The sequence below is a fragment of the Hibiscus syriacus genome, unplaced genomic scaffold (assembly GCF_006381635.1).
Source record: "Hibiscus syriacus cultivar Baekdansim isolate YM2019G1 unplaced genomic scaffold, ASM638163v2 tig00110610_pilon, whole genome shotgun sequence".
Taxonomy (NCBI): Eukaryota; Viridiplantae; Streptophyta; class Magnoliopsida; order Malvales; family Malvaceae; genus Hibiscus; species Hibiscus syriacus.
The window spans coordinates 123,309-137,017 of record NW_024062800.1 but is presented as its reverse complement, the minus strand read 5'-3'; the positions used below and the strand labels follow the sequence as shown (position 1 = coordinate 137,017).

The 13,709-nt window shown below is 38.0% G+C and overlaps 1 pseudogene; it reads right to left on the bottom strand.

Moving 5' to 3' along the window:
* Positions 1-10,999: 10,999 nt before the first annotated feature.
* On the bottom strand, positions 11,000-12,274 carry LOC120135552 (annotated as a pseudogene).
* Between the last annotated feature and the right edge of the window lie 1,435 nt (positions 12,275-13,709).

The following is a 13,709-nucleotide window of genomic DNA, read 5'->3' as shown; positions in this document are numbered from 1 at the left end:
CCGGGAGCCAGAGGGGATTGTGGTCCTCGTATGCCTTTGCTTGGCGCGTTTGACGACGGGAAGCACATAGTTTTTACCTCCCACCGAAGAGATAGAGCTGCAGTAGGCTTGTGTTTCGGCATTATATGGCTAGAGCAATATTGAGACGCTGCCTACCTGCATCCGCGTTATGAAAGTGTCCATTGTTAATTGGTAAGTCAAATGCAAGTTTGTTAACATATATATCCTTTGGTTTGAAATGTTTGGTTAAGTACCTAGAATTCAATAATTTGATGTTGATGTGTAGGAAGTCTTGTTTGAGCAAATGTTTGGTTTCTGCAGGTTATCCTTAAGTGAGTTGCGTGAAATGAAAATCGCAACGAGAATCGCAATGCGAAATGAAATCGCAACGCTAATTTCGCATTGCGATAGTACTTTTGCCTTCAACAATGCAGATTGAAATCAACAAATCACCATTACATTTCAATCAATTAAACAGCACAAATAAGAATTAGTTAACATCAATTAAACAAAATCAACTTTTACAAATCACCTTTTACAAATCAATTAAACAATCAAAAAATAAGCAATATTAAGAGAAAATAACACTTCTACTATGAATCAACTTTTGCATCCATACATCATTTTCACGCAGCTCACTTCTGAGATTAACCTGCATAAACCAAAACATTTGCTCAAACACACTTTCTACACATCTAAAACCTAAACAACAAATTATTGAATTCTAGGTACTTAACCACATTTTCAAACCACAAGCCTATAAACATACCAATGGTTTATGGATTTTTATAACGCGGATGCAGGTAGGCAGCGTCTCGTATATATCGATCTACCATATAATGTCGAAACCATAAGCCTACTGCAGCTCTATCTATATCGGTGGGAGGTAGATACTTTATACTTCTGTGATCAACGGTCCAACGCCAAGCATACGAGAGGACCACAATCCCCTCTGGGTCCTTTCGTTTGTTGTGGTGCAGTCTCGTCTCTGCTAAACTGTAATATGAGCTTCTTTGGCTTCTTGTTTCCAGAACGAGTCCAATAATTTATCGCATCCAAGTATTTAGCCAAATAAGGTTTCATCCCTTAATAATATCTCTTAAATCAGCCAATGATATTAATTTATCATGCTGTCATATACTATTGCCTTAAGGGATGGGATCTGAAGCTCGACGAGAACCAATGGTTACGTTCCAAAACAGGGATAAACACCTGCAACATAAGTAATAATTCATTCATTTGCACACTTATTTATGAATACCTTTAAACTCAATCTAAAATAAACACTAACCTTATCGACCTCCCACCATGCAGGATAAAGTTTAGCTTGTCCTTGCCCAACGCAAATGATCATCTCGTTGATTCTTCAAGTGAACGGCTTTAAAAGACGTCGGCATAATTGTATACCGTGTATTCTTTTATTTTCCTTAAGTTTCCTAATTATTAGAAGACGTGACACCCACGCATCGATATGCTGTTTTACAAAAAAGACATATTTAGTAACTTACATAAATTTACAAAAAAATAATCAAATGAAAATATAAGAAAAATATAGACTTACCCCTCCATCGAAATAGCCATTGTCTTCGACCCTAATAATACGCCCCACCAAGACCGATCAAGCAACAAATAGATATCATCATTGAGCTTGCATATGTCAGTGAAACCCCCTGGCTTCGCTCATGTAGATAAAAAATCAACTGCGGTCTTAGCCCAAAGGGTGTTATCCAGAATTGTGTCCGGTAGTTGTTTCCTCTCCTCTTCAGATACCGGTATGGTACTGGCCGGGTAACTCATACGAGAGCCAACTTGAATCCATTATGTCCGGTACGTCAGAGGGTTTCTCAAGAATCCTACATATGACGCCATGTGAATCGGGCTCTTGAATGGTGGGAGGGACCTCTTCAACGATGACATGGCCTCTTGAACGGTGGGAGGGGACTCTCGAGGAATGATAGGGGCCTCTCAACGATAGGAGTGGACTCTTGAGGGATGATAGGCAAGTCGGGCTTCTTCTTGCGGTGTCTTCGCACTATTGGGGTATACGAAGACTATAGCACGTGCACGCCGTCTGATGCGTGAACTCTGTCGTGCAAGAAAAACCCGACGTAAAGCATCCACCTTATCGGTCCGCTAAATAAAATACAAATATCAGTAAATAAACAGACATGATATTTAAACAGTGAAAACAAAGATAATATATTTCAAACTTTCAACCAAAAGACAAAACAAAGACAATTATAACTTCACAGTGTTAAAGTAAAAAGTTTAGCAGTTTGGCAGCAAACCGAATAATTTACTAAGCAATCTAAGTGAATGGTTTAATTTAAGTGAAATTACGAGTAAATTTATCATCAAGTTAAATATGGAAAATCTTAAACTTACCTCGTTGCGTAGTATGAACCTCATTCTGCAACGATACTACCATCTCACGTAGAGCGGCAACCTCACCACGTAAAGTAGACACCTCCACACGCCATGCACCATCGTTATCAAGTAGAGTACCGATCTCCTCACGCAAGGTATTGACCTCATCACGTAACTCCCTTGACTCATCCCGTGGAGGTGGAGAATAGGGAGATAGAAGTCGTGGCATCTTTGCCGGTGCTATCATGGTGATGGTGGAGAAGAGGCTCGATGATGTGACGGGATAGGTGATGGCTCTCGTTGTAGAGGTGTATAGTCGGGTCGATCAGGTGATGGCTCTAGGTGAGGTGATGGCTCTCGAAGTGGAGGAAGTGGAGGCTGCTCATCATTCGTGCCATCAAGAAAACGCTGACTAGCTTGCCACCAATCAGTGGCAAGCTCAGCCTCCGTGGGTGTCAGTCTCATTAATGGAATTGGCCTCCTAAAAATATAAAAACTCAAACAAGTTAAACGTCTAATATTAATAACTTGTTATATATGATAGTATTTGGGTTAACTTACATTATTTATTGTCGTATGGTATTAAGTCTTCCCAATCCAACAGACTTTCCTTCCAGGAAATAGCCTGGAATATCATTTGAAGTTTTTTGCATATGTCTTCATGGCGGGAAAGGCCTCGAATATCCAAATCTACAAACAATATAATAACAAACATTAGTAATTGTTAAATAATTATTAAATTTTGAAAACATTATATAGAAATTCTTACCTTAAAGGCCCAACAAAGCTGACAAAGTGTATTTCGACCCATCGCCCCGCAAACTTTTGCGGTCATCAAGGCACGACAACTTAGTCCAGGTAGCTTTCCATATATACGAACCCCACGAAACAGATTCCATGCATTTAGGTCCTCTACCAATAATATTAATCCTGAGGAATAGGTTTCTGGCCTCTCTGCCTAAAAAGCCGGCATACAAAGTAGTAGAAGGCATACTCGGACAACATCGACGTCATTCATCCGAGTAAAACCATCTTTCTTATTAACAATTTCTTCATGTCGTCGACGTGTAAGTTCGGCTTCTCTATTGACTCATCAGGAAAAACCCTGGATAACCATGATGGGGGGTGATATGACGAGTGTACCAGCCTACATCATCGTGTCCGAATCGTAGACCAGTGATAAGCAGAACTCCTTCCGCCCAAAACAAGTATACGCCGGGGAAAATGAAACCATATCTCTTCCTCACCACGTTGTATACTGTCGGGTAGATCGCTAGTCATGGTCTGAAGCCACAATGGTCAAACTAGCATCTCCACCCGGATGCTGTACTCTCAGCCTTGGCCTGAAGCAGGTTTCTTCAAACATTTTCTTTGTGCAGTGAAAGCTTCGAAGCAATTGTAGTGGCTAGGCTAACTTTATTCCTTAATGTCAATGAAGCCGAAAAAATTTCTACAAAAAAACAATAAACATACCAAGTTAGATATACCAAAAATTACACTGTCAAGATATACCAAAAACAAAACAATAAACATAAATAGTAGTTTATTCTTGAAACTAAAATTTGCAACACTGTTTTTGTCTTTGGTTGAATGAAAATCGCAACGAGATAATGAATCGCAACGCGGAAATGACTATCGCAACGAGAGAATCGCAACGCGAAATGACTATCGCGACCAGACAATCGCAACGCGAAATGAAAATCGCAACCGCGAAATAAAAAATCGCAACGCGAAATGAAATCGCAACGCGAAATAAAAATCGCAATGCGATTTTGTTTCGCGTTGCGATAGTTGTTCCGCGTTGCGATTTTCATTCTCGAAACTATTCTTCTTCTGCATTACTTCAACCAAAAGACAAAGCAAAGACAAATACTAACTTCACAGGCTAAACAGTTTAGCAGTATTGGCAGCAATCAAATGAATTTAATAAGAAATCTAAGTGAAATGGTTATCTATTATTGAAATTACCAGTAACTTATCATCAATCTCAATATGAAAAACCTAAAATATGCAAAAATTTCAAATAAAAATAAAAAAAACTAACCCTCGGAGGTTGATTTTCCATTTCTGAATGATTGTGAGGGATTTTGACTGTGAATGGTTGTGAGGATTTCGCCGGCGATGGGGACGGAAATCTTCGGAGATGGGGACGGATTTCGCCGTAGAGAGTGAGAGATGGAGATGAGACTGAGTGTTGTGTTTTTGGGTTTGGGTATAGTTGCGATACTGTGGACGGTTCAGTTTCCGATTTATTAAGAAAAAATCCGTGTTTGGAATTTGAAAAAAAAATACGTGTTAATACGAATGGCGCTATGTAAATCGCGTTGCGAAAGTCAGAATCGCGTTGCGAAAGTCAGTATCTCGTTGCGATTTTGTATTATCGCATTGCGATAGTAAGTATCGCATTGCGATAGTCAGTATCGCATTGCGATAGTCAGTATCGCATTGCGATTTTCCTAATTCGCGTTGCGATTTACTTATTCGCATTGCGAATTGGGAAAATCGCAACGACATTGTATACCATCGCAACGCGATTTCCAACTATCGCAACGCGAAATGCAACGCGAATTTGCGATAATGGAGATCGCGTTGCGAATTAGCGATCGCATTGCGATTTTGTTGGTCATTTTTTGGCCTCCGGAAAAGTTGGTTAAATGTAATTATATGGGATTTTTGTCACTGAGGTTATTTCCCTTTCAGATAATGTAAAATTTTGAATTTGATATATGTATTTTCAGATAATATTTTTGCATTTTTCATAGCACTGATCTAATTTTAATTTTTTTTAAAAATATGGATATGAAAAAAAAATTCTTAATACACTAAGTTAAATTTGATTATCTTTCTAAAATAATGAGATTTACTTAACTTATGAGGACTTAGTGCATCTGTACCTATTTCATAGTTTAATTTTTAGATAATGTAGAGTTGTATTCAAATTATTACGTTTATAAAATTTATGTATATTGTTAATAATTATAAAAAATTTAAATATATATTACCTTATAATCTGATAGGAATAGTTAGTCTATTAAAAATAAAAAAAATACATAATTATATAATAATATTAAGTATATCATAAACTAAATATAATTAGGACATTTTCCTGCTATTGACACAAAAATTAGCCACCTAGATCACAAATGACCAAAGAAAGAAAATGTTAAAAACCTAACAAAAAAACCTCGAATAAAATAAAGATACGAAGAAATCAAACTATCGTCAAACGAACCACAAAATGAGATAAAACTACTGAAAGACCATCGTTAAATTACAAATTAAAGTCGAGCGACATGAGAAAACTATCTATGAATGCAAAACATGTATCCAAATCAATCTGAGGGTCCAAAACAGGAAAGATCAGTATGATAACAAATAAGTGTCATCTTGATCAGTAGTGGTGATGTCAATTTAACCTTGAGATAAATATAAACGAAAACAACGTCTAAACAAAAAAACTATCAACGACAGAGAAATATGTGTCACAAAGACAAAGATAAACATACCATAAAAGTAAAGATAAACGTGACAAAGATTAAAAAATTATTAAAAAATTATAACAGAATCAAAGAGAAAAAAATTATTACACTATAATGTCAGATTATATGTAATTTTTTGATAAACTGTAATTTATTTCCTTTGTTTTCATAGTTTAATTTCTATACACTGCCCCAGACAGTGTTTATATAGTTTAAATAAACTATATTTTAACTGCCATAATTTTGAGTCTATGTACATTGTCCGTATATATAGTTTAAGTTTAATAATTTTGTCACGTATTTATTGAATCTGTATAGTTTATCCCATTTTAAAATTGCAGTGACAGTTTATATAATTTATTTTTCTTTAATTATATTATATATTGCCACTCGACGAGCATATAATTATATTTTATCTTTAGGTAAAATACTGTTTATTTACCTAATTATCATTTAGTTAAGTTTTAATCATTCAATTATCATTGATTTTATTTTAATAAAGTGATGACATGCCAAGATTTTATGGGTTAAGTAATTTATACTAGATTAAGCCTATAAACGAACCAAACGAACACGAACGATGATATGTTCTTTTAACTTTAAACGAACGAACACGAACCAACAGAATAGCACGAACCAACAGAAAACAGAAGGAAAAACTAATTCAAGTGTACCTTAACCCATTTTATCAAGCCTTCCCAAAGTTACTGTACGAACATCAGAAATTATCAAACAACGAAGGATACGAATCCGACCACAACACTTCACCCAGAATCTAATTCTGGACATAATCGAAATATACAGCTGCCCTTCACAACAAACTTTTTGATTAAACAAGACCTCATTTCTAATAACAGATAGGTCTCTTACTATAATACTTTTTAATGTAAAAAAATATTATATATTAGTAAATAAGTAAATTGCCATTTTCATAATTTTGACAGTTAATTTTATGATAACTTGATTAATTAATTTGAAAATGATATAAATATTCAAAATTTTGCAGACTAAAAATCACATAATTCTCGACAACACACTTCAAATTAAGAAAAATAAAAAAGCAAATCTAACATTGATATTTGTTGAAACAATGAAGAAAATGAATGTGCATTTAGTACACTCCAAATTCAAGCATCAGGACCTGGAAAAACATACATAATACATGAATTCAAATGTTTATTCAAAACAAATAATAAAATATAATCATCTCGGGTCTCCCTCCGATGACGAAATCAGTAGACACTGGTCTTCTTGCGGTCGACGAGCCGCTTCCAGTACCTAAAGATCTCTTCTTGAGTCTCCCTCTCCGTCTTCTTATGCGGAATGCTTCGACCGGACAGGGCATCCGTCTCTTTTAGGACCAGCTGGATGTGTCCACGAGTCTTTTTGCCAGGCCGTGGCCGAAATCCTAGCGGATCACCGCACGCAGCACTGCGATGTGTTGTGTTGAAAATTCAATATTAGTCTAAATAAGTTCACACCTAAATTAATTTGATGTCATTGCTTACATCAATTTAGTTTTGATGTCATTGCTAATCAATTTAGTTAGGTGAAATTAAGTATTTTTCATGTTTTAATTTCAATGGTTTAGATTATTTAGTGCTTATTTTAATGAGTGATTTAGATTGTTTCTTGTAACCTATAAATACCCTACTTGTATTTGAGTTTTATTATCCAACAATCAAAGCTTAATTATAAGCATTTGAAAGTTTTCTTAAGAGTTCTTCCCTTTTGCAATTTTGTGAGATTATTCTAAAGAGTTTTTTTCTTCTTCTCAATCAATTAGAGTTTTACTCTATTTTGATTCTACAATTGGTATCCGAGCCACGTTTTTAAGGTCTCTTGAAATTCTGAGTATGCTCTGTGGCTGCAGTTTTTAACTGATCTTCCACATCAGAAAATATTTCTTGAGTTATTGTCGGGGTTATTACAAACCTTGTGGAGCTTCTTTGTGTTTAGAGTAATTTAGTACTCTGCACGTTTTTTACTCAAGCTTGTTCGGTGTAGTCAAAGCCTTGCTGTTAAGATGGGTGATCTTCAAGTAGTTGGAGGAATCAAGAAGCTTAACAACAAAAACTATAACATGTGGGCAACATGTATGGAGTCATACTTACAAGGTCAAGACCTTTGGGAGGTTGTCGGTGGTGGTGAAGTTACACAACCGGCGACAGAAGATGCCAATGGAATCTTGCGAAAGTGGAAAATTAAAGCAGGCAAAGCAATGTTTGCTTTAAAGACCATAATTGAAGAAGAAATGTTGGAGCACATTCGGGATGCTAAAACACCAAAGAAAGCATGTGACACTTTTGTTACACTCTTTTCGAAGAGGAACGATACAAAATTGCAACTTCTCAAGAATGAACTTCTATCAATGGCGCAACGCTACATGGCGGTTGCCCAATACTTTCACAAGGTGAAGTCGATATGTCACGAAATTTCAGAATTAGATCCGACAGCTGCTATTGGGGAAGCCAGGATAAAAAGAATAATTGTCCATGGTTTGAGACCCGAATATCGAGGGTTTGTTGCCATTGTACAGGGATGGCCGACACAGCCATCGCTTGTTGAGTTCAAAAATTTGCTTGCAGGTCAAGAAGCCATGGCCAAGCAAATGGGAGGAGTCTCGCTGAAGGGTGAAAAGGAAGCGCTCTACACCAGCAAAAGCAGAGACACTTTTCAGCGGTATACTGACAATGGATCTAAAAAGGATGGTGACAAGGTGAAAAATTACCAAGGAAAGGGAGGCCCTCATTCAGGGGGAGCATCCAAGAATCATGGTAATAGTAGAAAGTTCGATGGCAAGTGTTATAACTGCGGGAAGATGGGTCACATGGCAAAAGACTGTTGGACCAAGAAAAAGCCTGTTGAAAGTAATAATGCTACTTCTTGTTCGAAGGAGAATAGTGAAGATGGTTGGGATGCTAAAGCGTTATTTGCTACGGAGGAAGAAAATTTAGCTCTCACGGTAACAACACCAGAACAGATTGACTACAAGAATGATTGGATTGTAGATTCTGGCTGCTCAAATCATATGACGGGTGACAAACAGAAGTTGCAAAACCTGTCTAAGTACAATGAAGGTCGTGTGGTGGTGACAGCTGACAACTTAAGGTTACTGATAACTCACATCAGTAAGACAATAGTTACTCCTCGATATAATACTAACCAGGTGCAACTCCAAGAAGTTTACCATGTCCCAGGAATGAAGAAAAATTTGCTATCTGTGGCTCAACTAACATCATCAGGCCATTATGTCTTATTTGGCCCCCAAGACGTGAATGTTTATCGTGACGTCAAAATCTCAGAAACACCAACAATGGAGGGACGACGTTTGGAATCAATTTACGTGATGTCAGCAGAGTCTGCATATGTAGACAGGACAAGGAAAAATGAGACATCAGATTTATGACACATGCGGTTAGGTCACGTTAGCTATTCCAAGCTAAGTGTGATGGTGAAAAAGTCGATGCTTAAGGGGCTTCCTCAACTAGACGTAAGAACAGACACAGTCTGTGCGGGATGCCAGTATGGTAAAGCACACCAATTACCATATGACGAGTCAAAGTTTAAAGCAAAAGAACCGTTGAAGTTGGTTCACTCTGATGTGTTCGGACCGGTTAAGCAACAATCAATTAGCGGTATGCGGTACATGGTAACATTCATTGATGACTTCTCCAGGTATGTGTGGGTTTTCTTTATGAAAGAAAAATCTGCTACTTTCTCAAAGTTTGAAAAGTTCAGAGACTCAGCTGAAGGAGAAGTGGGAAAGAAGATATGTTGCTTGCGCACAGACAACGGAGGAGAATATAGATCAAACGAGTTCTCTCAATACCTAAGGGAATGCCGAATACGTCATCAGTACACTTGTGCCAACACACCACAACATAATGGTGTTGCAGAAAGAAAAAACCGACATCTTGTAGAAATTTATCGAAGTATGCTACATGCAAATGTACCTGGAAGGTTTTGGGCTGAAGCAGAGACTGCAGCCTTTGTGATCAACAGACTTCCTCAACCAAGGTTGGATTTGTTTCACCCTTTGAGAAACTATGGAACATAAAACCTACAGTTAGCTACTTTCGAGTATTTGGCTGTGGATGTTATGTGTTTGTTCCTGATCATTTACGGAGTAAATTTGACAAGAAAGCTGTTAGATGTATCTTTGTGGGATATGACAGCCATAGAAAGGGGTGGAAATATTGTGATCCAATTAGTGGAAGATGCTACACGTCGCGAAATGTGGTATTTGATGAAGCATCTTCTTGGTGGTCCTCAGAGAAGGAGGTGTTGCCAGATTCGAGAGAATTTGGAGATAAGCTACAACAAAAGATGGGGGAGCATGTTGTTCAACTCCAAACAAGTTCAGATGAATCAGAAGATCCAAATGGCGATGATGTCGAACAAAGAGTGACTCAAAATCCTTGGCAAATTGGTGTGTATCAACAACCAAACGAAGAAGGTGGGCCTAGTGAAACAGAAAAATCAATTCCACAATCTCAACTCCGAAGGTCAACAAGAATACGAAGGCCAAATCCCAAATATGCCAATGCAGCCATAATTGAAGAAGCAACAGAGCCTGAGACGTTCGAAGAAGCATCGAAGAGTTCTGAGTGGATGACAGCTATGGAAGAAGAGATCGATGCACTTCAGCAAAATCAAACTTGGGATATTGTACCAAAGATAAAAGATGTGAAACCCATATCTTGCAAATGGGTTTACAAGATAAAGCGCCGTCCAGATGGGTCAATCGAGAGGTACAAAGCGCGATTGGTAGCTCGTGGTTTCTCTCAACAGTATGGACTAGACTATGATGAAACATTTAGTCCAGTGGCGAAACTTACATGTTGCTCGTCCGCGGGCATCGTGTAAGCCGGAAGGATCCATCCGAACCTCCGCAGGTTCTCGGCTACCTCAAAAACTGTATGTTTGCTGCCTTCTTTTAGACTAAACGCAACCAGGGGTACACCTATGTCCTTGGACACAATGTTGAACCGCCCGATATTCTCTATTCCTTGTTTAAGCACTTTCATATTCATCATGCAGTTCTCAGTTATGTTCTTGTAACCCTATAACATCAACAATTTCATTCATGCTCATGTAATCATCGGGATAGACATATGATTTTATACTATGGTCGAACTTATTAGAAATTACCTTAAAACCGAGTCATAGAAACTGGTAATACTGAGCAATAATTTGACTAGAGCCTGAGATCACATCATTATAGGAAAATTGTCATCTGTTTAAGTTAAAAGATATAAAGAAATGTATGAAATTAATGTGTCAATTACCTTTGGAGAAATTGAGGGTGAAAGTTGGTTGATCTGATCCGAGGTAGTTAATATGAAAGACAAGATCATCAGACAAATCCTCTTTGTTCCTCCATACAATCCAACCAACACCAGCATATACAAGCCCGTATTTATGGCCACTAACATTGATGCTTTTAACCAATGACAGCCGAAAATCCCATTCGAGATCCGAGTAAAGGAACGGAGCGATGAATCCTCCACTAGCCGCGTCGACATGGATCGGGTGTTCCAACCGGTCTCCTCGTTTTTCTTCATGAGTAGGTCGTTCAAAGCCTTCACGTCCTCGAACTCTCCGGTCAGTGTCGATCCGAGAATAGCTGCTACACATATGGTGTTCTTATCCACTAGTTCCACGGCTTGTACCGGGTCCATAATGTAGTATCCCTCTTTCAACTTTACTTCCTTCAGCTCTACCTCAAAATACCTAGCAAACTTCTCCCAGCAAACCTGTTGCATACAATTTCATTAGTTCTGTTCCATGTTCGGACATATATTCGGACCGTGTCGAACATGTGTCACCTGTACATTAGCTCCCGTGACTATGTTGGGTTTCTCAGTCTATTTTCCCTCCGTCCTCATCTTATGTTGCCACCTCCTTTTAAAAGCTAATCCGGCCAACATTATAGCCTCGGAGGAACCGACAGTCCCCACACCTACGGTCGTCTCTTCCTCCCCGACCGGAGCATGGAACAGGTTCGCAATCATGTTCACACATCGATTCTACATAACCGATACGATCACTATTAATCAACGAATACCAAACATAGTTTACCATATATTAATGATACCTGGAGTTCAGTGGTGACAGGGTATTCATCCATGTCGACATAGTTCTTATTGAAGGCAGCCATCATAAGCTTATCGCACTCGGGTTCCATCCATGTCGTGACGAAGGAGGCCAAGTTCAACCTCGGGTTTCCGTCAAGCATAAGCTCGTCGTGTATCACTTGATACGCCGCCTCCTTTGGCATCGACCTCTCGGGCATATGGAACCTGGGAACTGGGCTGCGTGTGTATCTTGAAGCAAATGTGGAGTGCACATGCTCGTCTGTAGGGATTGTAGCTGCCAACATTGTTTTTCCTTTTTGTTCTTCGGTAGAGAGCTGAGTGTGTTGGAACATAGGTGTATTAGAGTATTTATATAGAGGACAAAAGATGTAAATGAAGACGACCATGGACAAAATTGGGAAACCCATCCATAATTCACTCAAATCGCCCCTTTGGTTCGGACAAATAGGAATACCATTAGAGATTCTTACCTGTTCTTGCTCGAAAATCTTCTACTTAGTATCTCATCATACACCTGGTATCTTAAGTTTTGATGTAAAAATTATATTTATTAAAATTATATACTACGCTTTTTAACAAATGTCATTTCCAGAAGAAAAAGAGATAATTTATATTTGATTAAAATGTTATTATAAACAGTCAATTGATGTCAAATATTAAATATAATAGTGACGTGATTTGGTATAATAATAATAGTAATGTTAGTCTTCAAAATTTATATATTTCTATTACGTTGATCCTAATTCAAAACAATTCAATATATTTAATCTTTTAACATGAGATAAATTGTTAACGTAAACAAAGACACGTCCTCCGAAACATATTTACCGAAAGAACGTAATTTTGACTAAAATGTGATATTATTATAAATATTAATGATGAGAATTAGAGTTGTATACATTTGATTGAGACAGTTAATTAATATCAGAGTAGTCATGCCTATAAATCGTTATAAAATGATGTGTTATTAGCATGTAAAAAACGCCCTCTTCAAAGTTCAATCATCAATATACAGATAGGATTCCATGTTCCTGAACAAATTTAAAAAATCAGATACTGTTCAATGTTTTGATTGTAAGGTAGTCAGAATAGGAATCATAATTGCTTTTGCTCTCTTCAGCCTGAGTTCCCAGATGCTCAACAGTAACCTTCTCGATTTGCTTCAATTACGATGATTCCGAAACACTTGCTGTCCCGAATTCGCAGCAGAGCTTAACCAAACAGCATAAGCCGAATCCGGTATATTCGATTACATTCAGTATGATCGATGCAGTCTTCTAGAAAAAAACATGTACCGACGGTTTAACTGACCTTAAACATGAACTGCGTTCCACGTGCTATGTAATCCGGGCGGTGGAAGGGTAGAACCTCATGAGAAAACTCGAGAGTGACCAAATGCAGATAACCCCAAGGCACTGGAGGACATTCAAAAGTGTCCCCAACTCAGAGAAAGGTGGTCGAAAATTAAGTCAGAACCGCCCTTACTTGAAAGATTATCGGGATGACAGGCCATGAAGGCGACTTCTGATATCTTGCATACTGCAAAGGCAAACCGTACAACAATACCAACCAGGTAAGGAGCTAGAGTAGCAGATGCAGCGGGACCAGTCCAGGGCCATACTAGACCCATTGTCACCATGGGAAAGATGAGACTAACAAGAGTAGCAACAGAAGAGATACGTTGACCCAAGTGAGGGGCCAAGGTTTCTGCTGCAGAATCTGGTTCAGTAGGCCTCCTTTGACGATCGATTAGCAGAAGAAA